Here is a 15,207-nt window from a genome sequence, read left to right on the forward strand (position 1 = left end):
CCATAGCTACCTCTTTCTTTCTTTCTTTCTTTCTTTCTTTTTTTTAAAAGATTTTATTTATTTATTTGACAGACAGAGATCACAGGTAGGCAGAGAGGCAGGCGAGTTGGGGAGTAGGTGGGAAGCAGGCTCCCCACTGAGCAGAGAGCCCAATGCGGGGCTTTATCCCAGGACCCAGGGACCACAACCCAAGCCGAAGGCAGAGGTTTTAATCCAGTGAGCCACCCAGGCGCCGCATGTACCTACCTCTTTCAATGCTCCCATTCTTTTTATACCTATGTCTAATTCATTTACTTATTCATGGAGCTTTTCATTTTAATATCAATAATTTTTTATTTCTAGAAATTCTATTGAGTTCATTTTCCAAGCTAACTCCTCTTCTTCTCTCTCTCTCTTTTTTTTAACCCCTGGAGTCCTGTGGTTTCATTATGGCTCTATTTCCCTAATCAGTGAAAAATTAGTTCCTTTGTGCTTTCTTCCAGGTGGTTCTATCCCATCAGATCCTTGGAAGATTTCATCCTCTAATTGGGTGTGTTTTGCCAGCTCTCTCTTGTGGTAGATGGTTTCCTTGTATGGCTTTTGAGTTTCAGTTTCAGTTTCATTTTCCTTACAAGCTCATCTTTCCTGGAATTTGGTTGTCCCATGGACAGACTGCTCTCTGAATTGCCTGCATTTCCTTAGAGGACGGTTTTGTGCCGACTCCCGCCAGGAACCCCGGAGTTTACATTATTCATTAGTCTGGATGTTTTTCTGGGCTCCTTCCTCAGCTCAGGAAGTCCCCCAGCATGCTGGCTGTATAAATACATTCTTTATCACTTCATGTGCATGAGCTAGAGTTTTCCATTTATATCCACACCCAGCCCCACCCCAATGTTCCCCATGGCTGCCTCATTCACTTTCTTTTTCACAGATAGGAGACGCCTTCATCCCACCTTCTCACCTTCCCTCTTTCCCTCTAAAGGTGTTAAAACCCCAGGCCAGTGTGGTTTGAACCCACATCCTCATCCTCATCTCTCTGGGATACTTTATGTATGGTTTTAGCTCTCAGTTCTTTGCATCTCCAGTCCCTGGGACTATCCCTTTCTTTCTTCTGAGCTCAGCTATGTATTAAATAAAACCTTTGATTGTAAGGTAGCCATTGGTTCAATTGATTTTTGAGGAGAGGCGTCCTGAAGCCCAGCCCAGCGGTCCACAAACTGGAGGTCCTGGGGCCCTGCCCAGGCCACCTCAGGTCTCATCCCCAGTTCCATCACCCGCATTAGCCATGCTCCCTCCACAGGGCCTTTGCACTTGCTGTTGCCTCTGCCCTGAATGCTTTCTATCTCCCTTCCCCCATCTGATCCCTCCTCATCCTCAGGGAACGCCCCTACCACAGACACACAGTAGGTCAGATCCCCTCTTGAGGGTCCTCAAACCACAGCCTGTTGCATTTCTCCAATAAAATACTGCTCAGGTACCATTTTCCGTTTAGTTCTGGGGTTATCTGATGAATGTTGGGCTTCCTGAAGGTAGAGAGCATGTCCATTTGGCTCTCTGCTGCAGCCCACCTTCTCACCCAGGACTGAAGCTGAGTCCATGTTCCAGGAATATTCTTGACTAAAAGCAACAGACTCTCTTGGAAGGTCCCCAGACAGCAGGTCCTGTTCTGAGCTCTATATGTGGATTATCTCATTTTCCCTCACAACAACCCTGTGAGTTAGCTACTATTATTATCCGTATTTTCCAGAAGATGAGGCACGGAAGGCTAAGCAAAGGCATCCTTCTCACACCCTGAGAGGCAGGCAGGGAAAAAGATTGCTTCACTACCACCAACAGGAAAGCCAAGGGCCAAAGAGGGCAAAGGTCATCACTGGCAAATTAGTGACAGAATGGGGCCTCGGATTCAAGCCATGGGGCCCTAGCTCCGGTCTTAGGCAGCTTCTTCTTTTCCCAGCCCTGCACAAGTGACCAGAGCTGTCAGTTTCATTCTTCCCATCTCCAGGGGAAGTACCACAGCTAGTCTCACGGGGCCCTGTCCTGGCCATGGAACCTTTTATGTCTCCCACAGCTTTTCCTTGGTTTCCCCACCAACCAGCCCCAAGTCACTGTCCACTCCTGCTGTAGGCCGCCCAAGGTTGCTTGTCAGGACTAGGTATGAGCAGTTCTTCCGTGATGGTATAATTCCTCCCCCCACACCCAAGCAGGTGACTCTTGGTGTCTTACTTTTGAAGAGGTGAGGTGGGTATGGGGAGAGGTGGGGGAAAAGGGGCCCCGGCCCACAGAGGCGTCTCTGAAACTTCCAAACTCTTGTCCCCAATTCTTCTCACCACCCCTGCTATGACTGGCTATTTCTCCAACATCTTCCTAATAATCGAAATCTCGAGTTATAGAGGGGTACATAGGGAGGTGTGGACAGTTTTAGTAATATTTCATTCTTAGGCTCAGGGGTAGGACAGGGGATTTGGTACACAGAGCCATACCCCTGTCCCTATCCATGAGGGCCGTGTGAATTTCCACATTCAGAATTTTGCAGATTTTGGAAAGGTGGGACAGCACGCATGCGCACTGGGGATATTGCTGGATGCCCCTGTGGGATGGGGGTAGCACCCCAATAGTCCAGCACTCTGATAGTTCTCCACATGTGAATATTCGCAGGAAGCGAGGTAAATACCGTAAATGGCCTCTTGTCCAAATGGCTGTGTTGACTGACGAGCTTAAGGAGAATAGTTTTCAGAGGTGGTTTGCTTCTGTTGTTGTGGATAAGGAATCATGGGTAAGGAGTATGTGTGTCCTCAGTATTTCTTAAAGCACGAAAACTAAAGACAAAGGGAACGCAGGCCCATCGTGGAAAATAAAGTATTTTTCAAAAGACCCCACAGTCATTCCTAGTCATGGTCGCTTTGTCATAACGGGAAGATTAATGCTGGTACATTGCTAGGAACCAGACTCCAGACTTTTCCCACTGATATTGCCTTTCTTCCCAGGATCGGATCCTGGCTAGCACACTGCAAGTTGCCTTTCAAAAGTCTCTTAAAATTTTGTATTATTTTATTCATCTCTCTTTGGTTGTTGGGGAATCCGAAAAGTTCAGAGTCCTCGAACACCTGTCAACTCTCTGTCCCAGCACGTCCTGTTTAAACCATCAGCCACCAATTTTTCTAGGCGTCCTTTCCTGTTTCTGGCTCCCAAAGACTTCCCTTCTTGCTTTTGAGTCTGACTGTGACATAAAAGCTTTTTAGCAATCTGTGAACCAAGACTTTTACGGGCAGGCGGGAAAGCTTCCAGAAGGCAGATTTAACAGGATCTCGAGGGGCAGGGAGAGAGCTGTTGGAAACTGTCCTGGCTGGGGTTGGGGGTGGGGAGAGACAGATGGGACAACAGTAATGGTACCTGAGGGGGCAGGAAGGGGAGGGGGACTCCCACTGTGGCTGAGGGGAGGGGTCGTTTTGGGGTGTAAAGGGGTTGAGACTCAGGTGAAGAGGCAGATTGAGATCATCCCTTAGAGTCTTAAAAGGCCAAGAGGAAGCAGCAGAAACCACAAAGGCTTGGGGTTGATGGGGAGGAGATGACATGAGGGAGCTGGTACGGGCTGTCTGGACTAAGGAGGCATGACACCAAGTCCCTGCTAAAATGGCAGAGAGCAGGAGCAGCCCTCCAGGATCAGCTGGGCTCACCCCTGCACTGTACAGAAGGAGCTCCAGAGGCTGGAACCGGAAGGACACTAGTTCAAGGTCATATGTCACATTCATCCCAGAGTCAAGAGTTTCTGCATCCCCAGTACTTGTATGTATGTATGTGTGTATGTACATCTGTATGTATTTTCTTTTTTTTAAAGATTTTATTTATTTATTTGACAGACACAGCAAGAGAGGGAACATAAGCAGGGGGAGTGGGAGAGAGAGAAGCAGGCCTCCCACTGAGCAGGGAGCTGGATGCAGATCTCCACCCTAGGACCCTGGGATCATGACCTGAGCCAAAGGCAGATACTTAACAACTGAGCCAGCAAGGGGAACCCTGTATGTATTTTCAACAATATCTATTGAATTCTTACTCTGGGCCAGGCCCATAGGAAGTTCCTAACTTTATGAAACTTAACAGTCTAATGTGTAGAGATGCCAATAACTAACCAGCCAAACAAAAGACTGTCTAACCACCAACTGCGCCCCAAGTTATGAAGGAAATAAACGGGTCGTTGGGGAAGGTGCTAATAGAACTCATGACTCCCACTCAGGAGGTTATTTGAAAGTTATCTGTGGGTCACACATGAGTATATATCAAAATCACCTGCAGGGGTGGCCAAAACAGATTCTTGGTTCTTTCCCTACCCCCAAACTTCAGATTCAGTGGGGACGGGGCTGGGAATCTGCATTTCTAACAAGTTCCCTCTCTGCACTGATGCTGCTGGCTAAGGGTCTACACTTGGAGTAGTGCCCAGCTAGTGGTCTCCAGAGAGTAAAAGTGCAGGTAAATTCCCCAACAGCAGATGAAGCCTCACCCTGCTTTGATGCTGGTTTCATCTGGGAGGCATGAACCCATTGTCATGGGGCAAGGTCCTGGGGCACGTTGTTTTCTGACCACCAGGAAGAAGTTGGTAGGAGGGAGGAAAAGTGAGAATCTGGGACAGGAAGGGCCCATGTAGCCCCAAAAGCACAGAAGCTGGGAAACCACTAACTTGATCTTTCAGCAGAGTGAGGCCTGACCCCATGATTCCCGGGGTCCGTGGTTGCTCATACTCTCCAGCCACTCAGTATAGGGAGTCCAGGGTCCCGAGAGGACCCCCGTGAAGTGGCTCACTTCCCCCCAGGATGCCATCACTACCAGCCAGGCCCTCTATTCCAAAAGGAAGCTCTTTCTAAGCCTCTGGGATTCCCCGTATGTGCTGCTGAGAGAGGAGGGGGTGGTGGACTCCTCAGATCTCTCCCTGGTCCCTCTGGTGTCAGACACAGACATTGGTGGGGAGATAGTATTCCTTCCTTCCAGGACTTACGGCCTAATTGCTGGGGAGACAGGACCCTTACCTAGACTTTTTTTTTCTTTTATTTTTAAATTTTTTTTTAATTTTATATAAACATATATTTTTATCCCCAGGGGTACAGGTCTGTGAATCACCAGGTTTACACACTTCACAGCACTCACCAAAGCACATACCCTCCCCAATGTCCATAATCCCACCCCCCTTCTCACAACCCCCCTCCCCCCAGCAACCCTCAGTTTGTTTTGTGAGATTAAGAGTCTAAGTAAGCTCTACAGCCAACATGGGACTTGCACTCAGGGCTCCGAGTCACATGCTCTACGGACTAAGCCAGCCAGGCAACCCGTTCTATGGAGACACTTCTAAATAGGAAGAAGAATCAGCATGAAGGGCACCAGGAGGGCATGTCAGGAGGAAGGGACTGTCTGAGCAAGGGCAGCTGGGTTGGTAGATGTCCAGAGAGGGGTCAAGGGGGCTCTTTTGAAGGGTTATAAATATTAGACAGAGGCACTTAGAATTATGCCTAGAGTTTATTTTTTCGGGGAGAAGGGCAACAGAGGGCCACATTCTCCTTTCTTTTTGATTTCACAATTAAACTGAAGACTATTTCTAACTTTTTTTTTTTAAGATTTTATTTATTTGACAGAGAGATCACAAGTAGGCAGAGAGGCCGGCAGAGAGAGGGGAAGCAGGTTCCCTGCTGAGCAGGGGGCTCGATCTCAGGACCCTGAGATCATGACCTGGGCTGAAGACAGAGGCTTAACCCACTGAGTCACTCAGCACCTTATTTCCAACCTGAGGTAGGAAATGGTCTTGGGTAGATGGGAAGAGACAAGCTCTCTAGTTCCTTCTGCCTTACAGAACAGACAGGAGGCCCTGCAGGAAATCAGGCAACAGGACAGAAGGCAGTAAGACTGAACAACCCTTCCCTTGTCTCTTCCTGTGACCTATCCCTCTCCCTGTGTGTCTGCTGGGAGGCCCTTAAGGTTTCCGGTGGTACGGATGAAGGGGGTTGAGAGATGCAAGAAAGCAGTGGACGACTGGCCGCTCCCCGGGCCTTGATTTCCCCTCTGTGGAATGGGATGAGAGTCGGAGCTCACTCCAGGGCCTAGGAGGGACCACTCGGGAGCGGTTCCCCCTGATGTGGGGAGTAGGACAAGAGGTGCCGGATGGGATGTACTTTATCATGGGCATAGAGATGAGTGCCGGCCAGACTTTAGGGCCCTCTGCCCCATGGGTCACTTGTGTGCCCAGGGAGCACACTGCTGGGCACAGCAGCTCCGAGTCCATCCAGAGCTTCCTGTGGCCAGTGATCACCAAAGAGGTCATCCCTGAGGTCAGGTGTGGGCCGGAGGAGTGCTGGGGGACATGAGTCTGCAGGGGAGGCACTCATTCACCTTTTAAAGATTTTTTTTTTTTTTTTTTTAATCAGAGAGAGAGAGCACAGGCAGACAGAATGGCAGGCAGAGGAAGAGGGAGAAGCAGGCTCCCTGCCAAGCAAGGAGCCCGATGTGGGACTCGATCCCAGGATGCTGGGATCGTGATCTGAGCCGAAGGCAGACGCTTAACCAACTGAGCCACCCAGGCGTCCCACTCATTCACCTTTTAGCTCTCCGCAGGCAGAGCTGCAAAGGCCTCTGACCCTCCAGCCACAGAGGATCCTGGGTCCCCTTCCTTCGAGGCCCCTATCCCTACTGGTGGCATTGCACGCCGGTACCACGGTCAGCGTGTGGATCCCTGTTTCCGGGTTGACCCAGAGAATACCATGTCTGCTACCACACAGGATGGCTTAACCCACTTTAAGGGTACAGGTCCCCTGCTGGCAACCTGATGTGGCAGAAAGGGCCGAGGGCTGGAAGGCTAGGACCTGGTGTAAGCCCAGCCCTGAGCCTCAGTTCCCCTTCCTATAAAATGAGAGTGTTGGATTGGAGGATCTCCGAATTCCCTGTTGACCCTGGCACTGTAGGATTTTCATCTATGTGTGGTGACACTAATGGGGGAATCTTAAGACAGCCTTACTGGCGTGTGCAGGGGGTACTTTGGAAGGCCCCATCCAGAGCTTTCTGCTCCCTTCCTCACAGGATACAAGTTGGCCTTGCCTTTCTTTTGTATATCTGCGTGCCTGTGTGGCTTTGGGAGAGGAAATGGTAGAAGCAGAAATGGCCTGGTTAGGTTTCCTTGTTTTTCCCTTGGTCAACAGAGTGTCTCTCAGACCCTCTCTCCCTTCCCACCCACACAGCATTGGCTCCTTTCAGCCCCTTTGCTCACCCAAACCTGGGCATCATAGAGGCCATCTCCTCTGACCAGCTTCCTGCATGAGTTGTCACTTATCCTCTGTTACATGTGCTTCCAGTGTAGGACAGGAAATATGGGGGCACCAGGGAGCTTCAGATCCCGAGGATAGCGGGGATTGCAAGGGGCCCTCACAGAGGTCTGCTTTCTGGTAGAAGAGGAGGAGGGGGCCCCTAAAAGGCCAATCAGGCTTTAACATGGAAGAGACATTTCTCATAAGCAGATTTTCGGCCAAACCGTCTGCTCAGAGCAGGTCTTCCTCCTACCCTCAGGCCATAATACAAAAGATTTCTATCATCCCAGCCTTGGGAGACACCAGGCTCCACAAAGGATGCGTGGAAAAAACCCCTATTACCACACTGGCCGAATGGGATGGGGAAAGAGGAAGACCCGAACATGTGCAAAGTCCCTGGGGCAGAAGGACACAATCATGATAGATTCAAGAAACAATGGAGGGAGACACCTGGGTGGCTCAGTCAGTGGAGCATCTGACTCTTTATTTAGGCTTGGGTCATGGGATCGAGCCCTGTGTTGCACTCCATACTGGCGGGTGAGGCCTGCTTGTTCTATTTCTCCCTCCTCTCTCTCTCTCTCTGCCCTTCCCCTCCCAAAAAAGAAAAAAAGAAAAAGGAACTGAATGGGGGCTGCTGTAGCACTGAGAACAAAGGGGGGGGGGGGGGGGGAGAGAAGAGATCAGGGCTCACATCAGGAATGTGCCCAAAGGGCCTAGCCTGGATTTTGCTGGTTCGGAGGCAAGAGAGCTGCCCCTTCACCTTTGGGACCATTTCATGGGAAACCACCAACTTCTGAGCCCTGTTCTAGCCCCTCCAAGTGCTCTCTTGGGCTTGTTTTTTGTTTTTTAAAAGATTTTATTTATTTATTTATTTTGAAGGAAAGAAAGCATGGCAGAAGGAGAAGCAGAACCCCTCTGAGCAGGGAGCCTGTGGGGGGGGTGGGGGCGGCTCGATCCCCAGACCCTGGGTTCATGACCTGAGCCAAAGGTGGATGCTGAACTGACTGAGCCACCCAGGTACCCCTCTCTTGGGCTTGTTTCTCTTTATCTCTTGGGACCCAAAGCAAGGGTGGGACACTCACTAAGCTGACCAGGACCTCTTCTGGGGACTGGCAGGCAGGGCCTTTAGCAGGGTCAAGGTGGCCCGAGTAAAGGTGTTTGGCCAGTAGCTGGAGAGCAGGACTTCAGTCCAGGGCTGTCTGACACTGATGTGACCGCTCTCCTGCAGTACCTTCGTACTCACATGGGACGGAAGTGAGTGGAGAGTGCAAGCCAGCCCAGGGAGGTCAGTGGAGGACCTTCCTAACAGGCTGACTTGTCCCCAGGACGGATGTGTCCCCAGCAGAATAAGGGGAGCTCCCTGTCCCAGGAGGGGTGCAGAAGAGCCAGAAGCTTGTAGTGGAGCTTTGGGAGGGTAGTTGGACCAGTCCTTGCTCAGGAGGGCTGCAGAGCCCCTCCCCGGGGAGCCTCATCTTCCTTCTGACCCACCAGCGCTCTTGGTTCCTCTCTTCCTCTTCTCCGCCTTTGTGACTGGGGCAAATTCGTTCGCCTGGCTAAGCCTCAGTTTGCTCATCTGTAAAATGGAGCCATGCTTGCGTCTGCATTTTAGGGTTATTCTGAGGATTAGATACTTTCCGAGATAGTGTCCTGGCACCGGGTCAGAGAGCCGAAGGCTCAGTTAGTAAGACCAATTATTGCTGTTACCCCCTTCACCCCTCCTTTCAGTCTGGAGAGCACCGCGGGACAGGAGCCGGGCCCCTGAGTTCTGTCTCCTTCTGCACAGCGATCGTCTTTCCCACCCTGTCCCTGCCTCCTTAGTGTCCCCACAGGCCGGGAGAGGGGAGTTCAGCCCGGGGTCCTCCTGGAGCACCCTGATCTCCTCCACGCGCGGCCCTCCTGCCTCCGTGTCACCTGCGGGGGCCGTGCCTGGGTCGGGGCGACCCGCATGCAGAGCGCGGGAGCCACGGTGCGACACCGCCCGGCCGCGCCCCCGCCGACGGCTGCACTTGGAATCCACGTGATTTCTCGGCAGCGGCCGCGGGCTCCCAGCACCAGCCCGGGTGCTCTCCGCCCGCTTTCAGTTTCGTGCGCAGCGCGGCGGGGCAGGAGCGCGCCGGGTGAGTGGAGAGCGAGCCCCGGGGCTGCGGGCGAGCTGCGTGGGGAGCACCGGGCCAGGGGTGCCTGAGGGTGCTGGGCGGGGGGGGGGGGGCGGGGGGTGCTCCGCCGGCCGCCGGCTGGGTGGCCCGGTGGCAGGCTGCAGGGACTGACCGACTGGTGGACAGATGGGGCGCCCGCTGCCCGGCCGAGTTTGGGGGCAGAGGTGGGAGCCGCAGAGGGAGGCAAGTCGGGGTCACACGAGCTGAGGGACGGGGTACCCGGCTGCGCTCCCCTTTCTCCCCAACCTCCCAAAGCTGTGGAACTTTAACTCTTAATTGCTTTTTAAAGAATTAGCAGGGATAGGGGCGAGATAGGTAAAAGGGATCAAGAGGTACAAACTTTGTTGGCTGCACAGGTCATTCCTAGAGATCTGTACAGCATCGAGCCTAGAGTTAACACGCACAAATAATAGAGGGCGGGAGAAACTTTTGGAGGTGATGGACGGGCTCATGGCATAGATGGTGGTGCTGATTTCACAGGTGCTTGCTCACCGCTAATCTCAAAAGGTTGTATACCTTAAACACGCAGGGCTTTTTGCATGTCCATCATAGCTCAGTAAAGTGCTTTACAGAAAAGAGGTGCAAACTTTCAGTTATGAAATAAGTAAGTCAGAGAGATGAATGTACAGTAGAAGGAATCTAGGCAAGGGTATCATCGTAGACGATAGCTGGACGTGTGTGGAGTTGTGGCCTTGCTGTTTTACACCTGAAACTAATATAACATTGTAGGCAACTCTACCTCGATAATAATTAAAAAAAAAAAAAAAGGCATTTCGAAAGTCTCGCGACTCATTCTGCACAATTCACGCTTTTAATCCTAAACATGCTTTATTATTATTACTATTATTATCGTCATCATCATCATCATTATTATTATTGACAATGAGGATAGAAGGAATGGAGTTAGTGAGGCTGAGCCTGCCAGCTTGCTGGTTTGGATGTAAGGAAGCGCCATGTAACCATCACTCAACCCCAGCGTTCCTCAGCCCACTTTCATCTCTGCCACACCTCATTTTGAAACAAATGGCCAACAGACATCATAGCATTTAACTGAAATATCTCCGAATGTACTAAAAGATAAGGAATCTTTAAAACAACAACAACAACAAAAACCCCACGGCACCATCTGAAGACTGGAAGCAGTTGAACAGTAATTTCTTCATGTCAAGACCCCCCAGACTATACCCGATGAATGTTTTAACCTCATAATCGGGTGAAAACATGGGCGTCATTTTGTTACTTGCTTTTGGCATTTTATCCACTGAGCTACCCAGGCACCCGCTTTTGGCATTTTATGTGGTTTTCAGCCGTTTTTCTCACTTGGGAGGTCAGGACTTGGGGTTTGCTGAGCCAGCCATTTAGGGAGGTCTGAGCGAGGTCCTTTGCCTTCAGCCTGGTTTGCATCCGTTTTATAAGTTGGGGGTTCTTCCATTTCCTTTTTAGAAGATTGGGGGTTTGCAGACTTTAAAAACAGTTGGGAAACCAGCACTTCCTAGCCTCCCAAACCTGGGAGTGTCCGGAGGTGGGCCATACTCACAGGCCAGTGCCTAGAGCCTCCTCCCTCCAAACTGCTTTTCCTTCTAAGAAGCAGTAAGTCCAGAAAAGCATTCGGCTTGGTCTCCCGCTGCCAAGCTGCTGATCGTGCCCACCTGCCTTGTCCCCAAAGCCCGGCACACGGCTTGGCCGGTGCCTGGTGTGGGAAGCAGAGGGATCATGGCCCTCAGCACCTGGTGTTTGCTGGATGACCATGTCGATTTCCTCAGGAGGTCAGTTTCTCATCTGTGAGCTGGGGGTGATAATATGTCCTTCAGAGCGTGCCTCAAGGTTGGACGAGATACGCCCCAGTTCCTGGTCCACCTCAGTGCATGGAGAGCAGTGGGTCCTCCGTGAGGGCAGACCCGCAGAAGGGAAAGTGCTCTGGAAGAGTTTTCACAGGTTGCCTAGCTTTGCGCCTCCGACTGGACGTTTGCAGGGCTGGGTCAGTCTCTCTGTTCCTCCAGGACACATGCCCACTGCGCCCGCGAAGGAAAATTTTGCAGAACTTCTTGGGGTGTCTTTTCCCAGCTGTGATGAATTGAGCTATGTCCTGGAGAAAGATATGTTGAAGTCCTTACCCTCCGTATCTCTGAGTTGTGACTTGATTTGGAAATAGGGTAGTAGCAGATGTCATGAGTTAAGCTGAAGTCATACCAGAGTTAACTGGGTCCTTAATTCAGTGTGACTGGTGTCCCTATAAAGAGAGGAGGTCAGCTTATGAAGATGCACACATGCCATGAAATGACAGCCAGGTGACAACAGAGACAGAGACCAGAATTGATGCCTCTATAAGGCTGGACACCCCAAGAATTGCCTGCAGGAACCAGAAAAGCCAAGGAAGGCTCCTCCCCCTGAGGGTGCTTTGTTCCAACTGTAACCAAGCTAGGTAGCTAATTCACCAGCCCAGAACCTAGCTTCTGCTTTCCAGAGCTGCATTAAGGCTCAAGCAAATTAACACAAGTGCCAATACTTTGTAAAAACTTTTTGTCAGTGTTCTGAGGACATAAACTACTGGGGTCCTTTGCCAAATCTATTTTTTGAGCATTGGCTAGTAGCCCCAAGTCTACCTTGGCTGAAACCCATTCTGCAAGGGAAACACCTAGAAGATTTGCAAAGAAAAAAAGAAAGAAAAATGATCAGTCTGGCTGTTGGTGTAGGCTGTGCGGAGAAGGGAAGGTTTTTTGATCCCTGTGGCCACCCTGGAGAACATGTGTTTGCCACACACTGTACTTAAAACCAGAAGGGATGGGGCAGGCAAGCGCTTGGTTGTATGTAGGACTTGTTGCCTGTAAACTGGGCATGATTGTATTACCCATATGCTATCTGAAGGCTCTTGGGTCCTTGAGGACTGAGTAAAGTGCATGAACCCCCATTCTGTTCCTTTGGGAAGCCCCACATGTCCTTCAGCCCTCTGTGAATCTGGAGGGTAGAGGTAGAGGGTAGAGGGTAGAGGTAGGTGTGAGCTTGGTTCCTCTGGCCATCTCTGATCCCAGACTCTTCTTTTTTTTGTGGTCATCCTTTCTCCCTGATTGACCAGGGCATGAAACCCGTCATTTTCCTGGGATGGAGAGATGAGAGTCATGGGGAAACGTGAGTTCACTCATTTATCTTGCTTGTTTCAAGCCTGACTCTCTGTGATGGGACTCCTGCTCCAACCTGTGGGTCACTCCAAAGTCTTCCAATAAATTCTCTAGACATAGGAGTCTTCCCCAGAAAGGTTTTTTAGCAGACCCTCTATCTGAGATGCCTCTGACATATAGCAAAGGAGAACTTCAGAGAGCCTGAGGGAACATTGACTTGACCTTGGATGACCTCTGCTTCTACTGTGGTTTATTTCCAGTCTTTTTTCTATGTTTGTATATTCATATTTTTCTGTGGACTCATACATAAAAACCAAAATGGAATTATACTTTTTAAACTGAATAAAATGGAATTATATATTAGAGGGAAGTACATCCTATATCATTTTAAAAATTATTTCATTTTTAATAGCTAACATATTCATATAGTAAAATGATATAAAATATACAAAGAGTTTATGATGCAGAGTAAGTGTCCGCCTTCCTGTCTCCCAGCCACCTGATTACCCTCGCTGAAGGCACCAGTGTTACCAGGTTCTCATGTGTCCTTACAAAGATCATTCAGGTGGGCCTTTACAAACATGGATATAGAGAGATGGCTAGATAGATACAGATATAAATATGGGATATACATATCCCCCTTCTTACGAATGGTGATATACTCTATAGTTCTTTTTTATCTAGAGAGGAGGAAGCAGGCTCCCTGCTGAGCAGAGAGCCCGATGCGGGGCTCGATCCCAGGACCCCGAGATCATGACCCGAGCCGAAGGCAGCGGCTTACCCCACTGAGCCACCCAGGCGCCCCTCTCTTTCTCTTTTTAAAGATTTTATCTATTTGACAGAGAGAGACACGGCGAGAGAGGGAACACAAGCAGGGGGAGTGGGAGAGAGAGAAGCAGGCTTCCCACCAAGCAGGGAGCCTGATGCGGGGCTAGATCCCAGGACCCTGAGATCATGACCTGAGCCGAAAGCAGATGCTTTACACCAGTGAGCCATCCAGGCACCCCTGCTTTTTCCTTTTAAACAGCTACAGAGTATTTCATTATACGGTTGTGTCATCATTAATTTAACTACTGTTAAATTGGGCATTTAGATTGTTTCCTAAATGTTTCTCTTGCTATCCCAAACAGTATCATGTTTGCATATGTGAGAATAAGTCTTTAAGAAAAACATTCAGGAGGACAGAGAAAAACTGGAGAAAAAGATTCCGTTAAGCCCTGCTTTCGGCTCAGGTCCTGATCTCGGGGTGCTGGGATCGAGTCCCTCATAGGGCTTCCTGCTGGACAAGGAGTCTGCTTCTCCCTCTGCCCCTCCCCACACCTTGCACACCTGCACGCGCACTCTCTCATGCTCTCTCGCTCTCTCTCATAAATAAATAAAATATAGAAAGAAAGAATGAACAAACGAACAGATCCAGGAGTGGATTTGCAAGGTCAAAAAGAAATATGCAGTTTGAATTTTGATAAATATGGCAAATTACCGTCCTTATGTGTTGGACTGACTCACCCTCCCAGCAGCTATGTGTGAGGGGACCCTCTTCCCACACCCGCCCCAGCATGTGTGTTATCAGACTTTCCCCTATTTGCAGATCTGCAAGATGAACGACGGTATCTTCCCCGCTCCATTTCTCTTATCTTTTCAAATATTTAAGGGTCACTTGCAGTTCATTTTCCAAAGACTGTCTATTCATATCTTTTTCCCACTTTTCTGTTGGGTTGTTAGTCTTTCTCCTATTTAGTTGTACAATCACTGTGCATATTAAGGAAATTCACTCTTTTTTTTTTTTTTAAAGATTTTATTTATTTGACAGAGAGAGATCACAAGTAGGGATAGAGGCAGGCAGAGAGAGAGGGAGGAAGCAGGCTCCCTGCTGAGCAGAGGCCCGATGTGGGGCTCGATCCCAGAACCCTGAGACCATGACCTGAGCCGAAGGCAGAGGCTCAACCCACTGAGCCACCCAGGCACCCTGGAAATTCACTCTTTATAACATGAGTATATTGGCATTTTAAGTGGCTGCATAGTTGTCCATAGAATGGTGGACCCATATTTGCCTTTTAAACATTTAGTTTGGTTCTTGTTTTCTTCTACTATGCATGGACTGTTTCCTCTGTTTTATTTATATATATATAGATAGATAGATACAGATATGTATAAAATATGGAAAGAATTTTTAAAAAATATATATTTATATATAAAAACATAAATAAATATTTATTTATATAATATATAATAATATATAATATAATATATAATTTTATATATATATATATATATATATATGAAGGTGACATTTTAATTCTTTCCACATTTCCCACCAGATTTCTCTCAAGAAGGGAAGTACTTTTGGGAAAGTACCTTGATTAGGATCGGGGTGGGTGGGGGCCATGTGCAAAGTGGTCAGGAGGGACCAGGACAGGGCAGCAACAGGGCAGGCTCTGTGTGGGTTGGGGTGCTGGGGGTCGGTACTGTATTTGCTCCCAAGAGAAGGGAGGAGAGAGAGAAGGTGGAGAGTGGCTAGGGCCATGCAGGGAGGAGACATCCCCCCCCCCACACACACACACACAGAGAAACTTCTTGGAGGTAGGATGCTCAGTACTGACTGCACCGAGATTCCCGCCTGGCTCCGCCCAGCGATCATTAACCACCACCCCCCACCACCCCCCGCAAAGAGTTTCCAGA

The 15,207-nt window shown here is 49.5% G+C and overlaps 1 protein-coding gene across 10 annotated transcripts in view; it reads left to right on the forward strand.

Annotated features, from left to right (window-relative positions):
• The first annotated feature begins 9,291 nt into the window (after positions 1 to 9,291).
• NLRC5 (NLR family CARD domain containing 5) overlaps positions 9,292 to 15,207 on the forward strand; it is an 84,927-nt gene continuing 79,011 nt past the window's right edge. For 8 of the 10 annotated variants that reach the window (XM_059383268.1, XM_059383275.1, XM_059383277.1 and 5 more), the window contains exon 1: positions 12,486 to 12,538. The gene's annotated coding sequence lies outside the window, so the exon portion shown is untranslated. Of the gene's footprint in view, positions 9,374 to 12,485; positions 12,539 to 15,207 lie in introns of those variants that run through there. The other 2 variants (XM_059383279.1, XM_059383269.1) reach the window with 2 other exon arrangements.

This window comes from Mustela nigripes, chromosome 17 (genome assembly GCF_022355385.1).
Source record: "Mustela nigripes isolate SB6536 chromosome 17, MUSNIG.SB6536, whole genome shotgun sequence".
Lineage (NCBI taxonomy): Eukaryota > Metazoa > Chordata > Mammalia > Carnivora > Mustelidae > Mustela > Mustela nigripes.